The sequence below is a fragment of the Sceloporus occidentalis genome, unplaced genomic scaffold (genome assembly GCF_023333645.1).
Source record: "Sceloporus occidentalis isolate IW3139 unplaced genomic scaffold, rSceOcc1.0.p SCAF_2, whole genome shotgun sequence".
NCBI lineage: Eukaryota > Metazoa > Chordata > Lepidosauria > Squamata > Phrynosomatidae > Sceloporus > Sceloporus occidentalis.
Window position 1 is genome coordinate 228,835,467 of NW_028316982.1, and position 18,049 is coordinate 228,853,515.

The 18,049-nt window shown below is 39.3% G+C and overlaps 1 pseudogene; it reads left to right on the forward strand.

Annotated features, from left to right (window-relative positions):
- The first annotated feature begins 328 nt into the window (after positions 1 to 328).
- LOC149319773 (U1 spliceosomal RNA) lies at positions 329 to 479 on the forward strand (annotated as a pseudogene).
- The last annotated feature ends 17,570 nt before the right edge of the window (positions 480 to 18,049 follow it).

Here is an 18,049-nt window from a genome sequence, read left to right on the forward strand (position 1 = left end):
ACTTTACAAGCTAAAATACATCCATATATACATAGTACCCATCCTTAAAACAAGATTAAACAATATAACATTAAAAATAACATGCTAAAATCCAATTAATCCAAATAATAACCATGGGCAGAGTTCGATAGATGGAAAATCTTATTTGTGGCCGAGTATTTTATTCCGGGAAGTTCTGCCAGAAGAGATCCGTCTTATTGGCTTTTTTGACACTCTCCTGGCCATTCCATAAGTTGTCCTCTGGGAGGTTGCCATCAATCTGGTCTTTAAGGGCTGTAGTAAATTCCTCCCAGAGAACCTGAGTGTACAGGGTGGATTGTATGGAAGCAGGCGATCCTGGCAGGGGAGACACCATGATCATGAAGGTGGTTTTCCCAGGGTGAGGCTCATCCATTGCACTCCAGGTGTGCGGACCCCTGCAATTTCTCCAAATGCAGGAAACTCGACTGCATAATAAGTTGTCATTAACCTGGCGTTATGGTGTTCCAGTAAATACTTCCCTGATGTTCTGAGAGTGCGGGGCGGATTGTGTAGGGAAAGGTGTTCCTGCAAGTAACTCGGACCTGAGCCATGTAGGACTTTAAAGGTGATAATCAACACCTTGTATTGCACCTGGAAGCTGATTGGCAGCCAGTGAAGAGATTTCAGTATTGGTGTTATATGGTCAAACCTAGATATGCCGGTGACCAATCCAGCTGCCGCATTTTGAACCAATTGAAGTTTCTGGACTTGGTACAAGGGTAGCCCCAAGTACAGCGCATTACAGAAATCTAAATGAGAGATTACCAGTTCAAGTACCACTGCTTCAAGGTCCTTTTGGTCCAGGTAGAGACGCAGTTGGCGTATCAGCCGAAGCTGATACCAAGCACTCCTGGCCGTCGCATCTATATGAGATGACAGCTGTAGGGATGGATCAATGAGTACTCCCGAACTGTGAACTTCGTCCTTTAGGGGAACTGTGACCTCGTCCAGGACTGGCTGACAAATCTCCATCCCTGGACTTAAGATACCTATCGCGAGTACCTCCGTTTTCTCTGGATTCAGCCTGAGTTTGTTTTCCCTCATCCAGCCCATTACCGACCCAAAGCAGGCATCTAGAGGAGAGATGCCATCCTTAGTCATTGCAGTAGTCAGAGACACAGAGAAATAAATTTGGGTGTCATCAGCGTACTGATACCACCACACCCCATAACTCTGGATCTCTCCCAGCTGCTTCATGTAAATATAATTACAGCGCTCTAGAAATAAAGTTAATAATAATAATAATAATAATAATAATAATAATTGAACAGCATTGGTGACAGTATCGAGCCTTGAGAGACACCCGATATGAGCTCCCTCTTGGATGGATAACTGTCCCCAAGTGACACCATCTGGACTCTGCCTGAGAGGTAAGAGTGGAACTACTGGAGTGCAGTTCGCCCTATACCTAACTTCCTCAGGCTTTCCAGAAGGATACCATGGTCAACTGTATTGAAGGCTGCTGAGATGTCCAAGAGCACCAGCAGGATCATACTTCCCCTGTCAATGCTCAGACAGAGATCATCAGCAACTATGGCAGTCTCAACTCCATATCCCACCCTGAAGTCGGTTTGAAATGGGTCCAGATAATCAGTTTCATCCAAGATAACCTGGAGCTAGAAGGCAAATGCCCTCTCAGTCACTTTGCCCAAGAATGGTAAGAGGGAGAACGGTCTATAGTTATTTCTCACTAGGGGATCTAGGGAGGTTTTTTAAAAAGTGGTCTAACTGCCTGTTTTAATTTTGATGGAAATTTTCCCTCTCTAAGGGATGCATTAATTATAGATTGTAATAATGTTTTTGTTGCATCCCCTCCCTGGATGGTAAACCATGATGGGCAAGGATTGAGGGGGCATGTCATCCTCTTAACACTTCCAAGAATCTTATCCACTTCATCTGTATTTACAAATTCATTATATCAACATTATTTTTTGCTAAAATCTAGGCTAGGATGGGGATCATAAAGTAGCTTTTAGAATTAGTAATGTATTTATTTCAAGGATTTAGAGATACTGGAATAGGGTCTTTCCTTTGGTTTGGAGATTTATATATCTTATTTTCAGATTAAAAAATCTAGTCTATGGATTAAGATTTTACTGTCTGGTCTTTTAAAAAGGAGTACGAAAGTGTCACTTAAAGAATAAATCTGACATCCATATAGTACATTTCACCTATAAAAGGTGACTATTATGTTCCTTTCACAACTGTAAAAGGCCCATGAGTCACCGATGCAAAGGCAGGAATGGGCTGTGAAAGGCTTTTCAAGTGAAATGAGCAGGATCATACTTCTTAGATGAGCTCTTTAATTTATTCTAATTTGTTCTGCTAATTTGTTTTAAACTAAATCAATATGTTTATGATTTACAGCAGCCCCTATTGAATATGTGATGAGATTAAAGCCAAGCTGCAATCACTTCTGTAATCATTAAGCTGCTTCCCCCTGCCACTTCATCCATTGCTTTGTCTTGCTACCAAATAATTATGTCCTCATTTTAAACATTTCCTCATGAGAGGGGAGTAGGTTTTTTTATTATAAAAATTCAATCACTTTTTAAAATTATTTCTACACATAAACTGATATAGAAAGACCAGGAGATGGAGTTGTGTACACACTAGAAAGGCTTTAATATCTATAAGGACCTGGGAAGGATAAGGGGGATCCATGATTAATTGCTTCTTTAAAATGTGACTATAAGGCTTTATTGCTAGACTCATCAGTCTTGCCCTGGCTTTTGTTGGGTGAGGCCACTTTGCGCACTGATCTGCTTCAGAATTCAGCTTCAGAATTCTAGCTTTCAGTTTGATCCAGTTTCAGTTCTCATCTTTGGCTATCTTCTCTTGCTTTATAAACACTATAAACCCTGTTGGAGGGGGAGCCTTCTTGGAGTCATTTTCACTAGGCACAAACTTTTCCTCCCAAGGAAATGACGTGACATGAATGGGATAACACACTTTCTTTCTCAGAAAGGTTAAAACCAGAAAGGAATTTAAGATAAAAAAAAAAAACACAAGTTGATAACTGAGAGCATGAAATGTCTCCTCCCTTCACCACCTTCTGCATTTCATTCACCAAATGGCTAGATGCTTCTTGAACCAGCAGTAGTGGAAGTAAAGCAGCATCATATTTCCACATAGCCATGTCATAACTCAAGATAAGAGTGATAGATGCATGAACTGGGAATCTCAACACAGATCCATCATATTAGCAGCAACTGTGACAGTTGTTAGTAATGGCCCACAGAACGCAGGTGTAAAGAGAGAATGGTTGCACTCTCATTGCCAATCATAGTTAGCTGACTAAGAGTAATCAGCTTACTCAGTTTCAGTGTCAAAGATGCTTCCTTGTATATAGTATGACTATCCATGTGAACATGAATTTATTAAAATGAATAATGTATCCTTACAAAATGTTTATAATGATTAACTTTCAATGTAATGTTGAATATTTGCATAATATCTTGTCAGGCATTAATTATATCCACAGATAGCAAATTACACCCAACTGTAACAAATTAACTGTTATCATTAATTTTGTCACATATAGGAAAAAAAGTATACATACTGGGGGTAGTGTGGGTTATCTAGCAGGGTTCAGGCTATTAACAAGGTAAATGTATGTCCTACAAAAAGAATGGGGTGTTATAGCTAATGGCAATTCCATTGTAACCCATTGTGGGATGACAGGGTAATATCCACAATCTTCTCCCTTCCCCCCTCCAAAGCGAGAAAGGGGAAGAAAGATGAAAAAGCCACCAAGAATTAAAATTAGAAATGAATCTAAGGTAAAAAAAACAAAACAACAAGTTGATATGTCAGCAATCCTATGGTTTCAGGTTTATGTCACTGATATCAAAAGACCAATGGGAAGTTCTCCTCTGAAATCTGATGTAGCTCCAGCTCAGAGGGAAACAACTGGTCTTGGGCCTTCTGGCTTGGCCCTCCATATGGGCCACCAAAAATGTTGTTGTAAACTGCCTTTGAGGTGATCTAGACTCATGGTGACCCTGTGAATGAGACATCTCCAAGACCCCTATCCTCCATTGCTTTGCTCAGGTATTGCAGATTCAGGCCCATGACCTTCCTGACAAGAGCCACTATAACCCCCTGAAAATATAACCATGGTCTCCCAGAAGTCTAGTTCAAATTACTATACAACACTGGCAGACTGTGCTAGTTATGTATGATTATAACACTAGATCAGGCAAATCTCATTGTTGGGATTTGTCTACACAGACAGTTCACGTCAGGGAAAAGATAAGGAACAGGTTAGACCACCTCAGTGAAAAGCTTCTGAGCTGCCAATTTAGCTGCTTGAATATGCATGTGCAAAATCTACCATCTCCTCCTTCTGGAAATGGAATAGCTCTTGTTGTTTCTGAAAATTAACAGGATATTTAAATAAATCCTGAATAAGAAAACATTTTCCATGAAATACTTAAATTGTAAAACTATCCTCCTTGAATATCACCTTGATCTCAGAGTTGTAGAAAATGAGATGATCTAAGAATGGATGAATCATATCATGTTCTGCATTACAAATTTGATGCCTTTGCATTGGACTCCATCTGCATATTAAAGACAAGAAATGACTTTCCATTCTTAACACTTGTCTAACTAGAAGACAAAAATGGCACAATCGGCACCTTAATGAAGGGGAGTTTGTTTCCTGAATTACAAGTAGTGACCCATCTGACAGTGTAATGAGCCAGGTTCTGAATTAAGGAATAGTTCACTTTAAACAGATAAAAATAGGTTACAGCTTAGGTTGCCATGTTACAATGTGAAAGTAGTTGAAGAAAAATCCATCAGTGATACCTTTATTGGCCAATAAAGGTATCTCTGATGGATTCTTCTTTGTATTCGTTAAATGGTCAACACAGCTACCCCTGAATGTTTTCTATTTAGTTGAGATACTGTAGAAGTAATAGAGCCAGGATGGTATTTTCATCTGAGTGTTGCATTAGGACAGTGGGAGATCAGAGTTCAAAACTGCTCTTGGCCATGAAAACTTAGTGGGTGACCTTAGGTAAGACACACTCTCTCAGCCTCAGAGGAAGACAAGGACAAATTCTCTTGGAACAAATTCTGCCAAGAAAAACCAATGATAAGTTCATCTTAGGGTGCCATAAATCAGAAAGACTTGCCTGACAGTAAGAGTTGTTCGACAGTGGAACTCACTCCCTCAGAGTGTGATGGAGGAGTCTCCTTCTTTGGAGGTTTTTAAACAGACTGGATAGCCATTTGTTGGGAGTGCTATGTCTTCCTGTATGGCAGGGAGCTGGACTGGATGGCCATTGTGGTCTCTCCAAACTCTATCATTCCACTGTGTAGTTTTGCTAGATACATGAGAAAAGAAGCATGAAACATTTGGGGTGACCTTGTGGTTGAATGTTATGGGATAAGACTAATTATGAAGACTAACAGCACCATCATAGTAATTGGAGACAGGGATGGACAGGCCCAGCACTTCTTGTGACTTCACTTTTTGTTCAGCTTCCTGACAAGCCCATTTTCTCATCCCATGATGTGTCAGATAGTACAGAAACGTGGCACCCCACACAATAACAACAGCGATACCAAAGAAAGTAATGCACATACTCCAGATGTATGACAGGATGGGGAAAATATCTCTTTTTCTGAACTCCTGAGGAGTTATTTCAGATAGCATACACAATTAGATGGACTAGTGATCAGACTCCATATAAGACTGCCTCCTGTTTTCAGTGAAATGCAGGAAGTCAGAGAAATAACTAAACATTTTGTTTAGCTTAACATTATTAAGTTTGATTTATTTTCTGCTTCATAGCTCTGCCTAGATTTGGATGACTACAACATTCTCCTCAAACTATGTGGCACACTGTCACACTTTGCTATGCACATTTTCCACTTTAAAGTGATTTACTCCTGGCTCTTCTGTTTCATCCTTCCTAGCATGCAAGCACTGGAAACAGAAAATCCTCTTATTGTGGTTCTTGAGTAGGTGAAGAGGAAATAGTAAAACAAGCTTGTCATGCAGAGCTGGAGGGACCAAACACTTCATGAGACAAACACTATGTCCCGATGATTCACATATATAGCCTTTTGTTCTGTCTCAGATTAATGGATGGAACCCATCAAGTCTAACCATGATGAAAAGTGATAACAATTTTGGGAAATTCTATGCAGGTATTGCTCTACTGCTCATATCAATAGTTCACATATTCTACTATTCTGATTCCTACACTGACCAGTCAGATATCTCTGTCTCTAGTGGGGTGCAATGGTATCAACGTCTCTTTTTGTTTGCCCTTTGCATATCATATTCAAATGTAGTATGCTGATGATAGTGAAGGTTCTGTTTACCTATCCTGACTGGTAGCAATGGTTAGACTGATACATTTTTGAAGATCAAAGAGATAAAATTATTGATATACTCTATCAAAGAAAGAAAGAAAGAAAGAAATGCTTGAAGGGGGAAAACTTGAATTATAGATCTGATAATCCTGGGGGACAGCAGGATTGAACAAAAAGAGAGGGAGAAATTATGAAATATCAAGTCCTACAAACTCAGATCAGTGCCTCTGGGAAAAAGAAACAACTATGGTTCCAGTAGTGAGTGCAATTCCAAACGGACTGAGAAACTTCTCAATGAAATTCCCACAGACAGGTTTATACAATAGCACAATTAATAAATGTACCACATTATCTGATGATATCTCATTGATTCCTAGATTCTTGGATAGAATCCAAATCACTGATGGTCCAAAACTTTATACAATAATACCTGATAGACTATGAAGCCACAACAACAAGAAACTAGTACACAGAAAGTCTTAGTACAATATTTTCTATATGCTGGACTTAGGAATGATTTCCGATGCTCAGGACATCCCCAAGAAGGGAAAAAACAAAAGAATATGTGGCTCATGGGCTTAATACTTTCCACATTGTGTTTTCATTGATTGACAGTGGATCTCTATGTTTCAGACAGGAGTTTTTTCTCAGCTTTTTCTTGGAGATGTCAGGGACTAAACCTGCAAATAAAGCACATGCTCTATCACTGATCTGCAGTCCTGCCCAACTGGGCATCTCAGTCAATATAACAGCAGTAATATCACAGTTGTTTCAATTTATGAATGCTCTCATTATACAGAAGTTTGTTAGTGCAACATCACAGAAATACTATCTTCATTTTCCATTTGTTCAGGTAAGTAGGTCTCTTGTGCAATCTATATAGTGCATTGTTAGTGACCAATGTGCAGAATGGCCCCAGTAGCATGGGCTACCATCTTTCTTGTTGTGCCAAACCAGCTCCATATTATTAATAAAAGTTTTGAGTATTAAAGCCAAACTCAAAACATGCTTAATATAATCACTAAGATCCTACATTGCAAACATAGCTGTGAATGCATAACTATGGAACAGACTGGCAGAAAAAGCCAACTTCCAGCTGACTTGGGGGCATGGCGTACAGATGATGCATGCCCCCAAGCCAAACCAGAAGCCGCCTAGCTGTTTACATAGGGGCTGGCTTCCAGGCTCTCTGGCAGCTCAGCATTTATACACTGCACACCGCTGGAGTGACTTAAAGCTGGCTTCCAGCCATAGTGGGGTAGAAAAGTTCGCTTTTCACTGGTCCAAAAAGGAGCGGCTCTTTTCCACTTGTTTTTTGGCTGGCAAAAAGGTGGATTGGGGCCACGGCATGTGGTTATCATGGCATCAATCCGGTTTTGAAAGGGGCATCTTAAAGCCACCCGTTTGGGCCATCTATTTAGCCTTTAAATAGCCTTCCCTGACATGACCTGTTGAACCTACCTTAACATCCAGCAGCTGCACCAAGCAATGGAGGTCTGTTCTACTGGTGAACATAGCACAGCAGAATTATATTTCCAGCCCCATCCCACCAGAGATCTCTAGTGTGATGAGAGAGTGTAATGAGGCCTTGCTTCTGATTGTCACATGAGAGATCACTTGGAGGAAGGGCCTGCTATGTCCCAATCACCATTATAACACTTCCATCACTTACAGAGGTTTCTGGTAGCTTGGTAGGGAGCATTTGGTAGCAATCAGTAGCTTGGATGGGGTATTTGTGATCATGCAACAGTGGTGTGATCATAAACATAAACACCAAACAGTTAATGAAAGCACAAATGAAGCTCATACGTTCATAATTCCCTAACAATACATTGTCCTTAGTTTTTGTTCTTCTCAAGTCTCATCAGAGATTTTATTTATTTTATTTGTATTCCACCTTTCTTCCATGGTTTGTCTTTATTCTGCATGTCAGTGTTCAAACACTTAGTAAGCAACAGTGAATGAATAATTGTTCATTCTGGATGTCTGGATCATAATATGTAGGGTCATATTAAAATAATAAAATCGACATTGATAGATGAGAAATCAATAGCCCTCACTTATTCCAGCATTTGTTTTACATTTAATTGTTATTCATTTCAACAGGTGATTAGCTAATGAGAGAGCAGGCACTGAAAGCCCAAATTGTTCCATATGTCTGGCCATTTGCCATCACTCCTGTAGTAATTTGGCAAAGTGCTAGGTGAAAGCCCACCTGGATGTGTCTGGGCTCAGGCTACTGGGATTTGACCGATTATATGGGATGTGATGAGCATCCTTATAATTCATGGCCTAGTCTTAGTGGATGATAAAAAATACACTGTATGAATGATTGGTCATAGCAATACTGCATTCATCAACACAACTAATAAATATTCATGTGGTTAACAAACTTTGTATTAATGTTGAATTGATTCATAAGCTTTCAGTCTGAATTATGAGTAACCTATCTGAGCAACAAACATCTTATCTGGAATTTATGAGCAGAATTTTTAAATGATCTAATTGCAGTTTGCCTTTGTTAGACACAAAATTCAAGAATAAGTCTGATAAAATCTATTTTTCCCCTGTATTCAGTGGTTGAAGAAGTGCAATTATCAAGTAACCAGGGGAGCAAAATAATGCTTCAGTGAGAGTATTAAAGTTTCGCTTTAGATTAGAAACACCTAATTACTTTTTAAAAGGGGAAGATAATTCTAAAACTGATAAATGGTCAAACTAGGTTTTTGTTCTATTTAGGATAGGCATGTAAACTCCTACTCAAAATGTCAGCAATTTGAAAAACAACTTTGTAGCTGAAGGAATAATCTTTGTCTATTTAGTATAGTCAGCATTGCTATTTACTTCGCAATCTCTCAGGGATCAGGCATGGAGATGGGAGACTACAGCCAATAGGGATTGAGACAACCTTTCAAAATATATAATTACTTCACAAACCTTACAAATCTCTTCATAAATATGGTGGACATTAATTAAGAACACAATGTCACTGGGGGAGAGGCAGGTCCCTTGCCCTCCCTCAAATTGTCCTCCACCCCCATGGTCCTTAGGGAGACCCCTGAACTGGGGATATTGGGCTTAGAGGTCCAGTCCCCCGGCCTCAAAAATGGGATTATACGTCATGCTGAAACTGCCAAAATTCTGAAAAACTGCAAGACCAGAGCAAGGCAGTTGTCAACCGGGGTACTAGAGGTCTCTCATTCATAGGGTCATCATAAGTTAAACTTGACAACAACAAAAGCAATGGCAACAACAAAATGAAAACCCCAGAGTTATGGTTCCATCTGCAAAAATGTGGCCTAATATGGGGCACCGAACCAGGCATTGGATGACTCATTTGCCACCTTAGGGGAGCCCTGCCCCTACACCAACTGCTGGATGATAACAGTGGAGTGATACATATTGAATCCCATATGGCCATAAGCCACTGTGTGATCCTTTTGTCACCTGGGAGTAAGGCAAGTTCAACAGCCCCTGTGATGGGCATATCTCTCAAAGTCTCTACCCCATGGTATCTTTGGAGATCTCATAATGGGAATGAAAAGCACATATGTCCAGCTTCGCTCAAACCCCCATGACAACCCATCACAATAGTAAGGTTGATTACTATCCTCCTGCTGCTAAATTTATTGCATCTGCAAACAAATTTAGTACTCATATCTAATATCATACAGGACATCTCCTGCTACAAAATTAAAAGATTAACCCCGTCATACCAGAAGTGAGCCTCTAATGGAAAGAGATGTTTGGATTATATCCTCTTCTGCAGACATACAGTCATCCATTGCCTCACTGATGTTTTCCCAGTTGACAGCTCCACACCAGATGCATTACTGTAACATGTGTGAGCAAAACAGCATATTATGGGGGAAGCAAATGTGCCAGGCTTCAAGATCATCCTTGGCAACCATATACGTTCTAGTCCTTTGGGGAAGGCCAGGGTGTTCTGCCAGTGCTGGGTGATCAAGACCCATGGTTGGCAAAAATAATCAGCAGGAGGTTATATAGCTGACAGTAGTACGTTTCAAAGCATCCCTCTGTGTCAAGCAAAGTGAATGGTAGGTGGTCCTCTAGGCCAACCAGCCAACACAGTGTACTTCTCAGCACAGTGCATAATGCATGTATCATGTTAAAGAGCTTTTCAGAAGGAGGAAATTCTTATACAAAAAAGAAGTTGCAAACCTGATTCGTGATCACAAACATGGTTAAAGAAAAGGAAATCAAAACCAGAATTAATCGTGTTCATATTTCCATCATATTTATAAAAAAATTTGAGAACTCTGGAAGTTCTTATTAAAGAAAACTTTCATGAATGGAAAATAGTACATCCCTGAAAAACTTTTAAGAATAGATTATCACCATAAAGAAGTGAGTTTGAATAAAATATGACTTTGAAACCATAACACAAGGGGGAAAGATCTTATCACTAACCCACTTATGGAAAAATTATTGTTGAATCCATTCTTTGACTTTGATTTGACTCACCACAAGAATTCATGCCTAGTTTAAGTAAATCAGGATTATAATGTTGAGTTCATTGTTTATAATGTATCACTGTTGCAATACATGAGAGGCAGAAGGGAATTTCACTATGAAATCTAGCTTCCACTTTTAAGCAAAGTTTAAAGACTTTATGGATGTGAATATAAACCTTTAAATGTGTTTCCATGTTTGCTTATGGTAATGTGTACCATGCTATAATATTCTGTGCTTACTAATGACCAACATGGGGCCCCTAAAAGATTTTATTTATCTCTCTCCAGTGGAGTTCAGGAAACTCCTACCATCTACCATTCATGCCTGCTAACAGCTACAGTTACTAATACTCCCTTGTGTCTTATCCTACTATACCATTCTCTTAAGATAACTTTAGCCTCATTCAGGTATTTTAAATAGTAGTTAACTAAACATATGAGGAAGGGACCTCAGCAACTATGCAAATAGTTTGAAGTGGAAAGCCTCTTGTGGATATGGGGGCTTTGCATATGACCTGGAACCCTGGGAAATCAGGGTTCAGAATATTTACTTTGGTCTCACCACTTATTGTGTAAGCCAAGCAGAAGGGGCAGGACTAGTGTGAATTTAGTTAATCCTTATTTCCTACCAGATATTGTTTTAGCTAGTTTGTTTTAACTTACACTATCAGCTCTTTTGGGTCCCATATTGGGAGAAAAGTGGGATATAAATAAATATATGTATTCTAATTTAGAATGCTTAAATAGAGCTATTTTCTCAAATAATCAGTGGATTGCAGCTAATATCTCCCTTCTTTGGATGGAAGTAGTATTTTTCTTTGGATGGATGTAGTGGTCACTGATGAATTTACTCTTGGTTTTATGGCCACTGCTTTCACAAGTGCTCCACATGGTACAGAAAACCTTTTGGAGCTGTACCTCTGTCAAGTATAGTATCAGCATCTGAATGGTCCCTGAACAATCTAGAGTACCTGTATGAAGAGCAGACATAAAACCAAGAATGGGTTTGCTGCCCCTGCAGTAATGAATCTTCACGCCATCCTTGGATGGAAGAGCTCTTCCTCTGTTTTGAGAATCCTTTTCATTTCACCACTTCTCAAACCATTCAGCATAGTCCTCTAAGTAGAATTTCCAGGGGAACAGCTATGAGGAGGAGGGATAGGAGAATTCTACTTCTTTGAGCCCAGCTGTACCTAAACCTAGATCTAAACAAGTTTGTATTCAATGATGTCAAACAGCTCATTAGAAATACCAGCACTGAATTTGAACTGCAGGAAAAGAGATTCCATCTAGACATTGAGAAGAACTTCCTGACAATGAGAGCTGTTTGATAGTGGAATACGCTCCCTTGGAGAGTGGTGGAGTCTCCTTCTTCAGAGGCTTTTAAAGAGCGGCTGGATAGCCATTTGCTGGTAGTGCTTTGATTGTGTCTTCCTACACATCAAAGGATTGGACTTGATGTCTTTTTGGTCTCTTCCACTTCTATGATTCTATGAAATATGGGCAGTTTTCATAATTTATTTTACTTGTGCTAAACTTTCTAGAGAGAAGAATTTCAGTTTATTTTAACTAAATGAAGGCACTTGAATGTAGTATAACTAATATACTGAACTATAAAGGTCTTGTGTTAAAAAATCATTAAGTTAAAATAATCAAGCTGAAATTCTTAATTAGAAATGTGTACATGTCTAGTAATGGCTCACTTTGAGACCATTTGCAAAGAGAGGTGTTATTTAAATGCAAATTTATTTTATATAGTAATTTTCACATAGTCATCTAATCGAAAATCAGAACTTGCACTGTACTTGCATCACACTAAATACTGAAAGCTGTTCTCATGCTTGTGGTAATCTATTGAAGCTAATGAAATTACACCAAGGAGCAACTGGAGCCATATATCTCTAACACCCTACTAAAAATAAAGCATCTTGTGTATTAACTAAGAGAAAAGCAATTAACCTCTTTTAGATACAGCATGTATGCTATTTTATAGTTGAGAATTATAATTCTCTTTAACCCACACACTGCACCTTCATCACACAGCTAAAACGTGCATTACTTGATATTACCAAATTAGTTGCATGTGCAAATTTGGTATTTTACATGCAGATGAAGCAAACAGAAATATTGGCCTTCCTACTCCTATCAGCTGAGTCAATTTCCAAGAGCTGTTAAATGCAATGCTTAGCAAGACAAAGAACTGGTTAGTTAAATATAAAGTGGGCACTTAGTATCCGGGGGGGGGGGGGGGTTGGTTTCAGTGGAAATCAGTAGTGTTTTGGGAAGTGGGAAATGCTAATATGATACTCAGACATCAGAAGGGCTGCCAGACCCCGAAAAACCCAGAAGAGTGAAGACAACCACCCACCCAAAGGGAAGGTATTTTTACCATACATCAAAGGAGTCAGAGAAAGAATAGGAAAACTGGTGAGGAAACACAACTTCCAAATGGTTTACAAACCAACCAAGAAAATCCAGCAAATGCTGCCTTAGCAAAGAACAGGAGAGACACTTTCACAGCTGCAGGAATTTACAGTATACTATGTAGCTGTGGACAAGTCTACATAGGGACCACCAAATGCAGTATTCAAACATAAATCAAGGAACATGAGAGACAGTGCAGACTGGGTCAGCCAGAAAAATTAGCAGCAGGAGACCATGTTATAAACCATCCTGGGCATAAAATGCTATTTGAAAACAGTGGAATTCTGGACCATGCCAACAGCTATCAGGTCAGACTGCACAGGGAACCCAATGAAATCCACAAACATCAAGATAACTTCAACAGAAAAGAAGAAACCCTTAAAATTAGCAAAGTTTGGCTACCAGTCCTGAAAAACACTAAAATCAAGACCCAGCAAAATGCAAATGAAATCCACCAAGGGCCAGGGGTTTTTCTAGCAGACAATGGTCACTAATTAAACAGACTTTAATCTTCTTTGCATATCCTCCCACCCTGAGGCCTTGCCATTCAACAACAGAACAATACACAATTTAACACAGAAATCACTCCTCCCTACCCAGGGTCACACAGTATATATACACTCCACACTCTCCCATGCCAGCATTTTCTGAAGATGCCAGCCACAGATGCTGGAGAAATGTCTGGAATAAACTCTTCTAGAACATGGCCACATAACCCAAAAATGCATTAAAAATGCTAATGTGATGGTTTATTGTTTGGATGATTCATTACTGGGCAGATAGAAACAGATTTGTAATGGTCATGAATTTCCTTTGAATTTGTAGTTTGGGTCTTGAAAATGTGCTTGTCAAGGAACTATCATTGCAGCACAGCAAGACAACATCACATTACTACATTGTCACATTTTCCCTATTAGACCAATGGTTGTATATTTTTTATTATTACCAATAATATTTTATTATGACTGCAAAGCCTAGATTTGTAATAACACTATAAAGCCAATATAATATCCATTCACAACAAGAAAACAATAAATCTGTAGGGAGGATGATAATGTATGAACCATACTGTTCATAAAATAATGAAACAGTGAGAAGTTAATCTACAGGAAACTCTCCATGATAGTTAAACATTTATTTAAAAGACATTTGTTTCTCCACTTATAAATTTCTTTCTTGGAGGCTAACAGGTTGGGAAGGGCATATTGACCTAAAGATAACTGACACATATGCATCTGATTTATTGATGCTATTTCTCAAACATCAGTCCCACAGAGTTTGAGCCTTATCTCTAATCAGTATGCACCAGACTGTGGATCTAAGCAATTATTTTAGACAGTTTCAGCTGCCTTCTATATAAATGGAAAGGGAGAGCAAATTTTCTGTACACAGGAAACTGCTGAAGGCATATGTTTTGCATATTTATAGACTGGCTCAAAAAGCAACACCTATTGGTGGGCAATTGGGCAGTTCACATTTTCTTCCCCATATGTGGTCTATCATCAAGTTTATTCTGCATTAGCCAACCAGGGTTTTGCTTATAACCATAAAACAATCCAATGTGATATTAAAACATAATTAAAATGAGACAGTTAAATTGGTAATAATACATACAAAATAAAACTGAGATTAGATCTTGTCACTAGACAACTGAAAAGTTTCTCTTTTTGTCAGAGCTAATTTGGTGTACTTGGCCGTTCGATAGGACACGTAGTGATCAGTTCCTGCTAATAAAAATATCAGGTTTTTTTTTTAGGGAATGGTATCTCTGATATGTACAATAAAAGGGTCAAGGTACTGAGCTCTCAAGTCCAAAGACAAAGAACTTTCCAGAAACAAAATGATACAAATCTTCCATCTTTCTACAGCCACATGGACACTGTCTGTTGGTGTTCGGTATGCCATCATATCATCCTTTAACTTCCACTAGGTACAAAGTATTTAATCTTCACTTAGCTGGAAAGGTCTTAAGGTCATATGGGCAAGAAAAGGCTAAATAAGTGGGCAAACTTCCAGGACAAATGTTGAAATTCTTGTATAAAGTAACAGAGTTGTTGTTCAGGTTGTCCGGAGACATGGGGCGGGGTGTTATCAGTACACTGATGACACCCAAATTTGTTTCTCCATGTCTTGGACTGCTTCAGTGACCAAAGAAGACATCTTCCCTCTGAATTACTGCCTGAAGTCAGTAATGGAATGGAAGAGGGAAAGTAGACAGCCAGGATCAACCATTATCAGCTTCGGCTGATATGCCAGCTACGACCCTTCCTGGAACAGGAAAACCTAGAAATGGTTGTACATTCACTGGTAACCTCTTGTTTCGATTTCTGCAATGCGCTCTTACATGGGACAATCCTCATGCCATCTTTGGAAGCTGCAATATGTCCAAAATATGGCAGCCAGATTGGTGACAGGGAGTTCCAAGTTTGATTCTATTACACCTATCTGAGGTGAGGAAGGCAATGGAAAACCTCCTCTGCCAGATAGGTTCTTTATAGGGTCACCATAAGTTGCAGTCAATTTGAAGACACATTAGAACAATGCTGGCAACAACCAGCTAGTACTGAAAAGTCTGTTCAGATAAAAAGCTCTCTGTAGTGTGGGGAGCCAGCATGGTGTATTGGTCTAAATGTTGGGCTAGGGCTCTAGAAAACCAGGTGTTGAAGCACTGCTAAGCCATGGAAACCAATTGGTTTGCCTTGGAAAAGCCATGCCTTCTCAGCCTTAGATGCAGTGGCATTACTAGGGGGTACGAGGTGTTTGTGCAGATAGCACCAGATGACACCCTAAGAAAGGGTGACACTAGTGCTCTTCAAACATCTGCCTTTGGCCAGAAATGGGCTATGGTATTTGACTGTGTGCCTTTAAAATGCTGAAGAGATGGTGTGAGGCTTAGTGGGAGGAGAAAGGAGAGGCCCCAGTTTTTAAATTTTAAATTTTTAAATGTTAAAAGAATTAGTTTAATTTTTAATTTTTTAAAAAAAACATCGCCCCCTTATACTTCAACCACATGAAACTGTATATGTATATGTAAATGCATTTAGACTGTGCACATGATATTGTAATGTAAAGGTATAGTTTTAATTTTACTACTTGTTAACGTCACAACTATTACCATTACACTCAGTAATATACAGGAATTACAATTAATGAATAACATTAGTACAAACAACATTACTAAGGATTCTGTATTTTGTGGTAATGAAAGGAGGTCAGTGGGGGGCTTGACACCATGAGTTACCACACTGAGTGATACCAAACGTAGTGACACTACTGTTTGGAGGAAGACTATATTGGCAAAACTTCCCTGAATAAATTTTGCCAAGAAAGCCCAATGATAAGGTCAGCATAAGCCAAAGTTGATTTGGGATGGAAAACAATTGCGAGCAGAAAGAGAGCACAGAGTGACTGGCCTGACCTCTATCATTGGCTTATATGAAAAGTTTATATGCTAGTATTTGACACTGGGGAGAAAATTCACTAACTTAGATGGAAGGATCCATGTGACTAGCCACATTATACATCATAGTGCCATGTTGCCCCATGGCAACAGCTTGCCATGGGAATATAAGGAGTTTCAGTTGGCTGTCAGTTGGCTTATTCAGCCTTATTAAGCATTCTATGGATAGCATTTATAGAGAGCTTTAATTCAGTTGCCTCTGTGTATCTTGCCTGTTTCAGCAAGGTGGGAATTTTTTAAAAAAATTCAGTTTCCCTTGTTACCATAATAACAGTCTTCCTCCTGTGTAAAATAGTGACAAAAGTTATACATTATCTTCTTTATGTCAAAAGACACTACTTTGTTATACAGACATGATAGAAGACAAAGGCATTCTCTTTATCAATACCATTTTACATTATTTTTCCCTTCTGTCAGTAATTTTGTTTTCAGTAAAACATCCCCATACAGTATAGGATGTCTGAGAGAAACATATGCTATGGGAGAGATTTTTTAGAAAATATATTAATCATTTCTTCAAACAAGAGTTCCTTGGAGATTTTCCTTGTTTCCTGTGAAATATTATTCACTTCACGCAACCAGAAAATCAATACTGAAAAAGATATTCCATTCATTACATGCATGTGCGTATTCATTGTGATGTTTCTTCTGCTGTGATTTACACGGGGTTTTGTTTCCAACAGCTCCAAACTAATATCACCATAATGCTTGATTTATTCTAACATGTATTATGATGAATGGAATAACAGTAAACAATTTAAGTTTCAGAAGAGGCCTAATTGGGGGGAACACCCAAGAGGCACCAGCAAGTGTCACAAGCCGTTACTTGCTTTCTTAGAGCAGAAACTTCCAAATCATTTAACAGCAAAATGAAAATGAAGCGTTGCTGCAAATCAAGTCAGGAGTCTTCTCTAAGTGCTCAGCTCAGACCGTACCTTAGCTCCAGCAGTGGCATCCCTGTCGCTGGTGCCACCCGGTGCGGGCAGCAGGGATTCTGGGGGCACCACATCTGGTCTCCCTTGGGTCTGTCCCATCCTTCTCCTTATTGTCATGGGCCAGGAGCTGCAGTATTGGGACCTGGAAGAAGAATCTGACGAGGAGATTGAGGAAGGGACCTAGGCAAGTCTTCCAGACAGAGAACAGCCTGCAGCTCTCCCTGCTGAAGAGCCTCAGCCAATTCATCCTGTTGAACTGCAGCTTCATCCAGCAGGACAAGGGCAAGACTCACCTGCTGATGAAGTAGAGGACACAGCTGTGGTCTTTAGTCCTCAATCAAGAAGGTGGGAGAAATGTTTAGAGCAAAGACATTGAGCCAGGCTGAGAGCTAAGCAGCAAC